This window comes from Mus caroli, chromosome 14 (genome assembly GCF_900094665.2).
Source record: "Mus caroli chromosome 14, CAROLI_EIJ_v1.1, whole genome shotgun sequence".
NCBI lineage: Eukaryota > Metazoa > Chordata > Mammalia > Rodentia > Muridae > Mus > Mus caroli.
Window position 1 is genome coordinate 67,556,831 of NC_034583.1, and position 11,193 is coordinate 67,568,023.

General features: G+C 45.8%; 1 long non-coding RNA gene across 2 annotated transcripts; it reads left to right on the forward strand.

Annotated features, from left to right (window-relative positions):
- Window positions 1-455: 455 nt before the first annotated feature.
- Window positions 456-10,541, forward strand: LOC110309846. 2 transcript variants are annotated; one of them, XR_002379753.2, is made up of 4 exons: window positions 456-613; window positions 2,314-2,457; window positions 5,123-5,306; window positions 10,286-10,541. It is a non-coding gene; the product is annotated as an uncharacterized LOC110309846 (long non-coding RNA). The 2 variants fall into 2 exon arrangements; XR_002379754.2 differs by lacking the exon at window positions 5,123-5,306.
- The last annotated feature ends 652 nt before the right edge of the window (window positions 10,542-11,193 follow it).

An 11,193-nucleotide genomic window follows, 5' to 3' on the forward strand; every position in this document is an offset into this window, starting at 1 on the left:
TTTCACTATAACATTGGATAGAAGTAAAGGAGTATTTATTTATTTATTTATTTATTTTGAACTCAGATGTACAGCTGCGGGCCCAAGCACCTAAATGACTTGTGGGGGAAGGTTTATGATTTCTTTCTTTGGAATCCAAATTGTAGCAGACTCTAAGACCTGCGCACTATATTCTGGAACTTTTGTTATGTCTTGAGAAGATACAGGGACTCTTGGGTTCATAGTGTGTCAGGACAGTACTATACAGCAGGGGGGAGAATGGTGACATCCTTGGGTCACTTGATGGCTGTTTCCATAGGGTTCTGGTCTGTTAGATGCAGTTTTGCTTTGGGCATAGAGTGGCTTAGCAACCAGTTAGAGAATGTTCAAATTCTAGATTCCTAAGTATAGAACTGGAACATTGGAGGGTGCCTCAGAGCTTTTACTCAGTCATGATCACAAATGAGAAGAAGACTTGAGGGGATTGATGAGCTGAGGTCATGCTGGACCACTAGAACGCAGCAAGAGCAGCTGAGCCCAGTGCTCTTGTCTCTATTACTTACTGCCTCACATTTCTTTCTGTTGATTGTTGCTGTGTGGAAAGTCAGAGTTGGGAGCAGGGGCTATGAAGTTGGTGAGCCCCAAATCACATTTCCTCCTTTGTAAGAGAGTTGTGCACCCAGGGCACAGTCAAGACAGAAACTGAGGGTAGAAACAGAAGGGGTGTGGCAGCTAAGATCATCTTGTTCTCTCAGGAAAGCCTATGGGAGACTTCTGATCCCATTTCGTAGGCAGAATAGGGGGTCACCTGTTATCACCTAGCCTCAAGAAAGGAACCATTAAGCTGTAGCCTCTGTAGTTGGAGGTAGGAGTGAGAAGGGGGTGGGACCTGGCTCTCTGGGTCAATTAACATAGTCTGCCTCAGGTAGATCCTGAATCCCAGGGTGCTGTAGACATGGTGCAGGTCATGGCTAGCCTCATGCCTCTGGTCACCCTATCCAGACAAGTTGAGTGGCAGTAGTGGAGATGGTCTGACGTCTCAGCCTGGTGGGACTCACTGCCCACTCCCCAGGCCCACCACTGGAATGATGGCTGTCTTTCTTTGAGAGCACATAGGTGGAACATTAGGGAGAGGGAGATGAACGAGGCCATACTATTGCAATCACTTGGGAAAAAAATACAAAATTTTCTGAAAATACAAGATGCTTTCTACTGCCACCAGACTTCCTTTGGAAGTTTTCCTACCGCTTAATAACTAGGTAAGGCTGCCAAACATGGGAGGCCTGTAACCATAAGCCTTGGGAGGCTGAGGCAGGAGGATGGTAAGTTCAAGGCCTTCCTGGGCTATAGAGGAAGTTTAGGGTCAGCCTGGGCAATTTAGTGAGACAATCCCTCAAAATAAAAAAGTAAAAAAGAGCTGGGATATGATAGTTTAATGACAGAGTTCTTGCTGGCACACAGGAGTCCCAAGGTTCAATATCCAGTACTGCAAATCAAAGACCCAGGCCAAATTCCCTGAGTCTCTGTGTCTTAGTTCTGCCAGGGCTGTTCCCAGGGTGCTGTCCTAGAAGGGTTTGTGCTCACAGGGTCACCTCATGGAGCACAGCTGTGCAGTGACAGCTGGCCCCTTGCTGGCCCAGAACTTGTCTCAGAGTCATGCTTTCTCTTTCCATCACCCTCTCGAAGATTGAGATCTATGCATTTTACTGAGGAAGGAGCCCAGGGCCTGGGCACTGACATCAAAACCAGGGGAATTCAAGGCAAGAGCGGGATGCTCTATTGTCCCTGCCAGATCACCCCCTGCATTGTGTCTTTCAATTGGCTTTTTCCCTTCTGGGCAGGCTGGGTTTGTGTTACAAAGACTCTGCCTGGCCCATTGTTTGTGCAGGGTTGTTTTCCCAGAGCAGGGTGGGCGTTTAATGGATTTATTCAATAAGAGCGAGGAAGGACAAACTGGAACCAGGAAGCCACCACTCAACTATTTGTGGACTTTGGAGGAGGTTTGAAGAATTCACAACTGAACAGTTTTTACCAAGGCATTTTGAGCCTTTCACTTTCTCGTGTGAACATTTCTGTAGTGTCATCGTGACAGAAAGTGTAGACTTCAGTGTAGAAGTCTGGTTGCCAGCTATGCCCAGAGGGATTTTGCTGACTAAATATACTGTTCACTTTAATATTCATCCTAGACCTCTGCTGTGTTCTCCTAGGACCCTGACCACCCACCAGGGTTCTTTGAGGACTGGATGTGTTACATTCTTGAAGTCATTATGGAACCTTCAGCTCACTAGGGCGATGGATAAATAAGGTGGCTAATTTTCTGTCTTTTCTACTGAGGAACTTGTTGGCATCTGACAGAGCATCTCAGATTTCTTATGTAAAATGTGGAATTGTCAACAGTCAGATGCTTCAATGGCCAAGACTGTGGTGTGCAGTTTCTATCAGCGTGTACAGGACATCCTGCCTGGTTTTGGCCTCAAGGTAAGTCGGCAATAGTTTGGAAGAAGGTGCTATTCCAGAGAACTCTGAGACGGTATCATTGGTGGTACAAAAGAAACCACTTCTTGTAGCCAGGCAATGGTGGCTCACACCTTTAGTCCCAGCACTTGGGAGGCAGAGACAGGCTGATTTCTGAGTTCGAGGCCAACCTGGTCTACAAAGTGAGTTCCAGGACAGCCAGGGCTATACAGAAAAACCTTGTCTCGAAAAAGCCCCCCCACACCCTCAAAAAAGAAGCCACTTCTTTCAGGACATTTCTTCAGGGTTGTTTCCTTGTTGCTGAGTGAAATTAGGCAGTCGTTCTATCCACCCTTCACCCCAAAATCGCTGATAGATTTTAGTGTTTGTTTGTTTGTTTTTCTCATGGAGAGGAATGACAGAGAATGGCTAGGGGGGACTTGTGTATTTTACCTGTCAGATGTTTCCTTCTGGTGTGATGTGACATGATCTCTCTCATCTCTCAGGAAGCAATGGTGAGATTTTGTAGCTCACCGTCTCCTAGTTGGAGCAAAGGGTGCCAAACAGAGGTCAAGCTCGGGCCACAGGGAAACTGGGAAAATACATTCACGATGTTCATTGCCATGTGCGAGGAGTCCAGTGGATTTCAGAAAAGTTGTCTTCTGTGTCTCCTTATAGGATATGGCAATAGCCCCTTACTGGAAGAGCATTTTTAGGTAATCTCCATGACAGGGTGACGTACACTGATGTTGGAACATTTAAATAAAAAGAGTCTCACTGTGTAGATAAAGACGTTTGCTTCCAGTGAAAACTGAGAGTGGAGAGAACCATTTAAATCACGTAAGGACTCTACTCTTGTCGCATTGCTATCCTCCAGACTCACCCCAACCCCCAGCGCTCAATGGGTGGGTTTGAGTGGAACACTGGAAGTGGTGACCTAAGCTGGCTGGAGTTGCCAGAGGCCTAAGCCGTTCTGTTACAGCAGAGAGCAGGTGTGCCTATTCTCACATCTTTCCATGCCCACCGAAGCCTCCCTCATTCTCGAGAGCTGGCTTCTCCCTTGCTGGATTGTGTGTTTGCTTGCCCATCCCATCTGGACTTTGCTCCCACTGTCCTCTTCCGGCTGTTCCAGCTTGTTCATCCCTCTCCAGCGATCCACTTTACTGTGTTTCTGTGACAGTCTCTCCCAGCTCACACTGTAACCATGACAGCTAACCAGTGTCTCCGTCTCCCAGTTCAGCGAAAGGACAGCAAGCTGGGACTTTCCCCTCCCACAGATTTGTGCTTCAACCATGCTTGATGTTGAAGATGTGTTCGTCAAATTGATTATTCAGTCTTCCAGTCTTACCACTCTCAAAGTTGAGAATATACCAGAGGTGTAAAACCTCCCACAGAAACTTGTCAGTCCATGGCCACTTCCGGGACCTGTGGGGTGTTCACTGAAACAAACCCAGACTGTGCTGAGGAGAACAGAGTCTAGCAGAATTTGTATTTAGACTTTCGATACTGACCACTAGCGTGGACTAGGCCTTTCCTAGCTACTCCCTCTGTCTATGCCAGATCTAGGTGTCTAAATCCTTGCTTTACATTAGGGGAGAGCTGAGGCAAAGGGAGATGATAGAGTTGGTTCAAGATCCCAGAACACCAGACAACGGCCAAATCAGTTTTGGATCTTGGTCAGTTGAAGGCTAAATGGTGGTATCTTTGACTGTAGAGTCATACAATCTTTGAATTATCTTTGCCACAGTATGTATTTAAATGTAGGTATGTATTTAAATGCTATAATGGCTGCAGGGAGATAAGAGAGCTGGAGAGGACTTCAGCTTGGATGGAATTGATTTTCTTACATCCAGGCTTAGAGAAGTGCAGCTGAAGAATTTCTAAAGAAACATAGCGTCTCTCAATCCATCAGACTATTAAACAACAATGGGCCCTAAATAAATGAGAATTTCCCCAGGAATCTCATACTGGAAGGAAAAGTTCAACTGTGAACAAGAGATTTCATTCAATTTTAACAATGTGTCAGATCACCAGTGGAGGCTCAGACAGGGATGGGTCAGTGGTGGGTAAGACCACACCTTGATCCGACTACTTAAGTGTGACGATCCTTACCCTCTTTAAACTTTAACTTCAGGACTCCAAAGACAGACTTGGGGCATCACTGAATCTCTGCTCCTTTTCCCAAATTGGCCATATGGAGAAAATATCCCCCTTTTGCTCTCTCTCCACTATTAATTTGGCTCTTTTACTTGGTTTATTGATGATGGGTGGCTACCCGACTTGGCGACAGGCTATAAGCTCAAGTTCAATCACAGTAGGACCCTTAACCGGGATCCGGACTGGAGGCTCAGACTGGTGCGACACTCGGGTGGTGAAGGTAGAAAGAGATCCCCGGGCCTCCTGGAAGTTGGAATGTGTAGCATTATTACTGAAAAGCAAATATGATGGGCATACACACAGCAGCCCAACTATAGTCCTCTGATTTCTTGTTGGAGATGAGGAGAATTGAGAGGCAAATGTTGAGTAAAATCTGAGTTAGAGTCCAGAAGCTGGTGTGTAATGATTGTTAAACAGCTCTAGTAAAGCTAGCTCCTGGGGCCAGAGGCCCAGCTCCTGCCTCAAACTTGCCTAGAGATCTGGGCATGAGTTTGGCTTAGGAGATGAACGACTTCCAGCTGTTCTCTGTCAGCCCAAGGCAGTGTCAGAGCCTGGGATCTGTCTGGACTTTGCAACCCTGGAAGGCTTTGCTGCAGACCAGAGAGCTGCCAGGAGGCCTCAGAAATGCCTGAGAACAAAGAGGCGGTAAACACACACGCTGAAACCTTTTACCAACTGGCTGTGGCCCAAACCAAAATGAGAAATGAATTGCTGAGGTAAGCAACTCTCTCTCTCTCTCTCTCTCTCTCTCTCTCTCTGTGTGTGTGTGTGTGTGTGTGTGTGTGTCCTGAGTTGTTGGGAAAGAAAACCCTGTATTAAATAGGAATGTTTAGTTTGGACCATTGAAAGCTGTGGACAAGTGAATACAGCAAATTTGGTTTCTACAAATTTTTCTACTGAAAAATTGTTCAGACGAGGTTGAGAAATATTGGCAGCTCATCTCTTATACATGGAAGAGAGGAAGTCAAGTGTTTGCACAAGTCAAGGGTGTGTTTTCAGAAGAGCGAAGGTCACAGTCACAGTTAGAGGAATGCTTCTTGCTATTGCTATCCTATTTATCTAGCTTAGTTGATGACACAGGGGGCTGGCAGGCACTCGCTGTGACTTTTTTTTTCTTGGTTTTTCGAGACATGGTTTCTCTGTGTAGCCCTGGCTGTCCTGAAACTCACTTTGTAGACCAGGCTGGCCTCGAACTCAGAAATCTGCCTGCCTCTGCCTCCTAAGTGCTGGGATCAAAGGCGTGCGCCACTACCACCCGGCTTCGCTGTGACTTTTAAACAGCACTGTTTTCTTCGCCCTTATTGGATATAGAAAGAAGCTGATGCTGAGGTTACATAGGTAATTTGTTCAAAGTCACACTGTCAGATTCTCAACTCAAGTTTCTCTGAAGACATCTGATCTAGCAAATTCCAGGCTGCGTCAGCTGTTCTTTTTATGTCAAGTGGGACATCCTTGGCCATTTCAGCGTTCCTTGAGAGGATGTGGAAATGATTGTATTCTCAGGTAGTCACCTTTGTCACCAGCGTTAAACCTCGAACTTAGGTCTTTGTGCAAGCTAGGCAGACACTTTTCTAATGAGCTCTATTTTTGACCCATTTATTTATATTTATTTCATTTAATATTATTTATTCTTCACAGGTTTACATAATGTCGGTTTATTGTGTGTCTCCCCCTCATCTCTCTTATCTTGTCCCCATCATGAGTCACTCCTTCTGAGCAAGTCTTCCTCCTCCTCTTGTCTTTGGTGTGTACATGTGTACATGTGTCTTCGGTGTGTACATGTGTCTTCGGTGTGTACATGTGTACTTGCATGAACGTGTGTGAGAGGTTATTTACCTCAGAAAGGGCAACTTACCAGGGCTGTGTCACTGGTAAGGAGATTCTTCCCTCTCCCAGCAAACCATCACTGATTCAGAGGTCCTAGGAGGCTCCCAGGAGTTCCACCAAGCCATGTCCTGATGGATTCAGTCTGTTACAATATTCATGTGATGTCCAAGAGTCAGTGTTTCATAATGCTCCTTCCCAGCCTTTTCCTCTTACCTTTGGTCTGTTTCACGTTCTTCTATTTCCCAAACATGGGATCTAGATGTCCCGTTTAGGACTAAACCCTTGGGAGCCACTTAATCTCAGCCTCGAGTCTGCGTCAATAGTTACCTGCTACCTACAGCAACAGAACCTTTTCTGACCAGAGCTGACAGCATCCCTAATCTATGGGCATAAGCATAAACATTTGACTGTATGTACACTTAACAAAACAACAGTAGTCAGTTCCCCTCCCTCAGGGTCTATGACCTCCCCAGTCAAGGACTTGTAACTAGGTTAACAGTACCAGGCATGGATTGCCCACTGTGCAGCCGGCCTCAAATCCTATCAGGAGGCAGTTACCCCCATGCATGGTAGGCTTGCCACTTTTGCACTAGTACAAACATTTTGCTTGCCCTCTTATTTTTATTTTTAGTCTTGAGACAAGGTCTCACTTATTTTGCACAGGCTGGCCTTCAACTCACTTGGTAGCCTAGGCAGACTTTGAACTTACAGTATTTCTATCTCTGTGGTGATTTGAATATGCTTGGTCCAGGGAGTGGCACTATTAGGAAGTGTCCCCTTGTTGGAGGAGGTATGACCTTGTTGGAGGAAGTGTGCCACAGTGGGGGTGGGCTTTGAAACCCTCCTCCTAGCTAGTGTGGGAGCTAGTCCTCTTCTGTTTGACTTCGGAACATGAGATGTAGAACTCTCAGCTCCTCTAGTGCCATGCCTGTCTGGATGCTGCCATGCTTCCTGCCTTGATGATAATTGACTGAACCTCTGAACCTGTAAGCCAGCCTCAATTAAATGTTGTCCTTTATAAGGGTTGTCTCAGTTATGGTGCCTGTTCACAACAATGGAAACCCTAACTAAAACACCCCCCAAAGCTTGACTTACAGGACCACATCAACTAACATAGATAATGTCTTGTTTTAATCAGATTTCAGCTAAGTGTGGCACTCAAGAAGATCCAGGTGGCACAAGCTGGGTCCTATCTCTAGATCTTTAATGCTTTTCCTTTTCTTATTGTTCATTTTGGTAAGATAAATATGATGCCATTGCTCTTGACCCCTTATGTATTAAGACTCAGTAAATTCATGCATATACTTAGACGTAAGCTCTTCACCTATGTTGCTACTTGTGGCTTTTCTGATTTTTGGATTGATGTCAGGCCAAGCATCTGTGGTTTTGAATTGGGCTGGTGTTCTGGGAGGGGCCTTAGCCAGAGGCTTTTACGCTGATGCAGCGTGAGCTTTAGGGATAGTGTAAGTCAGTTTAACATCTGGGAAGATCTTTGGCCTTTTTCCAGGAAGGGCTTGCTGCTGGAGATACAGTGAAATCTTTACGAGGTTGCAATGCCTGTTTGTGGGAAAGGACTCAGCCAGCAGAAGGGTCCAGTAGACCATGCTGTTTTGGTATCACAGCTGAGTCTGAATACCACAGTCAACTTCATATAAAATAGCATGAGTAAAATAAAACCATCTTACACAATTGCTCCTTCCTTCCTTCCTTCCTTCCTTCCTTCCTTCCTTCCTTCCTTCCTTCCTTCCTTCCTTCCTCCCTCCCTCCCTCCCTCCCTNTTTTTCTTTCTTTTTTCTTTCTTTTTTCTTTCTTTTTTCCTTCCTTCCTTCCTTCCTTCCTTCCTTCCTTCCTTCCTTCCTTCCTTCCTTCCATCCATTTATTCTTTCTTTTTCTTTTTTTTTCTTTCAAGACAAGGTTTTTCCCGTATAGCCGTGGCTGTCCTGGTACTCGCTATGTAGACCAAGCTGGCCTCAAACATACAGAGTTCCACTCGCCTTTGCCACCCCAGCCTCCCACCCGAGTGCTGCAACTAAAGGTGTGTGTCACCACCACCCGGCTGCTGGCTGTTCTTTTCTTTCTTAAGAAAAAAATTATTTGATTTTAAATCATGTATATGTATGCATTGGCTGTCTGTCTGTCCCTGTGTTGTTGTGTGCATAAGTGTGTGGGTGTCAGAGAAGGCATATACTCTAGGAGTTGGAGTTCCAGGAGCTTTTGAGCCACCGTGTTGGTGCTGGGAACAGAACCCAGGTCTTCTGGAAGAGGAGCCAGTGCTCTCTGAGCCATCTCTGCCTGTGGCCACATAACTGATCTTAAGAAAACAGTTCAAGTGAAGAAACAAACAGTAGCCACCTACCATCTTTCCATGCCTTTTCTCATATGGTCCCTCAAGGTGTGTCTGTTAAGTATTAGGACATCTGCTAGTCTGCCAGGAGAACACAGAAAAGCGGGAGAATTGTGAAACTCAGGCTCTCTGACACTCACTAGCACTGTTTCTCAAATGAGATCAAGACAACAATCTCCAAATTCTATACATCTTTTAAAATGGGGAAAGTTGGTATAGACAAGAAAGATTATTGGCTTCAGCCTACACGCTGAAAGCTTGTTCTCAAAGCTATGTAGTGTCTGGGTGTCCTGCACTTGGGGTGCAACAAGAGTAAACCTGTGTTCATGGAGCTGACATGAGGGGTGACTGCTGAAACTACAGATTAGTTTAGCTAATTAGTTAGCCACAGTCAAAGCCTGGCCAAGGTTGGGCTTGTTTAGGAGGTCAGCTGTAGGGAAGGAACCCTGTGGGTTCCATAGTACTGTGTGCTCAGATCTCTCCTGCTCTGACCCTTTTGCATTTTGTAAGGGGGTGTCTGAGAACCGAGAGCTCCTTTTTGAAGACAATGAGTCTGTTTTTGTTATTAAGTTCTAATGCCCCCTGGAGCAAATCCCTGCTTTGGAGGGGAGTAGGCTCTCAGCAATGCAGATTGCAGCTAGGCGGCTGTCCTGACTCCCCCAGATTCATGCAGTATAGTTTGAGCTATATTCAGTGGAAGACAGGAAGTGTGGAGAGGCTCTCCAAGCAAAAGTTTCTCTTTGATGTTCACTGTGGGCACCACTTAAAATCAAACACCATGCAAAGCCGCCTTCCTTTGTTCTCGGCTTCTCAAAGAACTGGCTTATTTAAATGCCTTCCAAACAGGGAGTAGATGCGGGGAAAAGATCATGAGGCCAGGTCTTATGAAAACTAGTTTCTGATCTTGATTCTATGGATAAGCAGCTGGAGTCCTAATCAAGTGCTCAGAGTCTCTAGGCCCCTCTATCCATGTCTTTAAAGTGTGTGTGAGTGCGCGCGCACAGGCATGCAGGTGCTGCTGGTCGGAGAGCGTTTCGTCCGTCTGTCCACCTTCCATCTTCTTTATCTCTACCTGTCCATTTCCCGTGAATTCTAGGGTCCGGCAAGGATCCAGAGCTCAAACAAAGCTCCTTCTTGTCAGTCCTAACTTAAGCCAGCCATCCAAGTGCAAGAGTAACTAGACACTTCGCAGAAAGGCAGGGAGACATGCAGGCAAGGTCAGAATTGCAGCTGACATTGCCTGTGCTAAGAGCATCCATAATTGGGCCCTGGTGACCTGTGTGTAAGAGCCAGCGGAGATCTCCAGAGAGAAACAGACAGGTGCAACTTCCAAAACTTCTGTGACCTTTAATTTCAGCTGCCAGATGTTTCTCAATGATTTTTTTTTAAGGCAATTTCATTCAATTTTCAATCTCAAGGTTGGGAGCATTTTCAGCTCCGGTGGGGGGAGGGGGGAGCACTCGGTGAGACCCAGGAGACGGTGATTTCAAATGGACCGGCTTTGCTTTCTCTTCACATTAACAGAGCTGCCATTGATGGACACAGAGGGTGTTAAAACCCAGAGCACATAAGCCAGGATGAGAAAATTAATCAGAAGATAAAAGACAGCGGGCTTTGGGGACCCTGGCCGAGCCCTCCTGCATGCTCCTGGGACATCCTTTCAGACCAGCAGCACCATCCCATGCAGGGGCTGTGACAGATGACTTATAATGTAGACATCACCTCTGCTGGTGGACAGCCTTCGGATTTGCTGAGTCCTTTCATAACAAATAAAACCAAACACGACAAAACACTATAAACCCTTGCTTTCACGAGTGTGTCATAGCCTGGTGTCTGGAACGGTTTGTTAAAAAAAGATCAAAGAAGCCTGGAGTGCTGTCGTGTCTGTGCTCTGTGGAGGCCCCAGGCCACATACTTCCCACTCAGTGTCCCCAGTGATGTCATCAGAATGCATTTTCACAGACCTACTTCCTAATTAAACGATCACATTCCTTTTCCTGGGTGCATGGCTGCTGCTGTGTGCTCTCATTACTGGGTAGGCTGAACAACCATAGAGCCCTTGGGTTCTCTACACTGTCCCTCCATTGCTTTGGCTTAAGTGTCAGTTGGCCCCAGCAAACCTCTTTGAACCTCACTGTCTGTACTAAGGGGGAACTGAGAACTTTTACACACACACAAATACATATACATATATTGTTTCACAAAGACCTGTATATACACACACATATACACACACACATATACATACACATACATATACTGTTTCACAGAGACCTGTATATACACACATATACACATACGCATACGCATACATATACATATATTGTTTCACAGAGACCTGTATATATACACACATACACATACACACACANACACACACACACACACACACACACACACACACACACACACACACATACACATACACATAC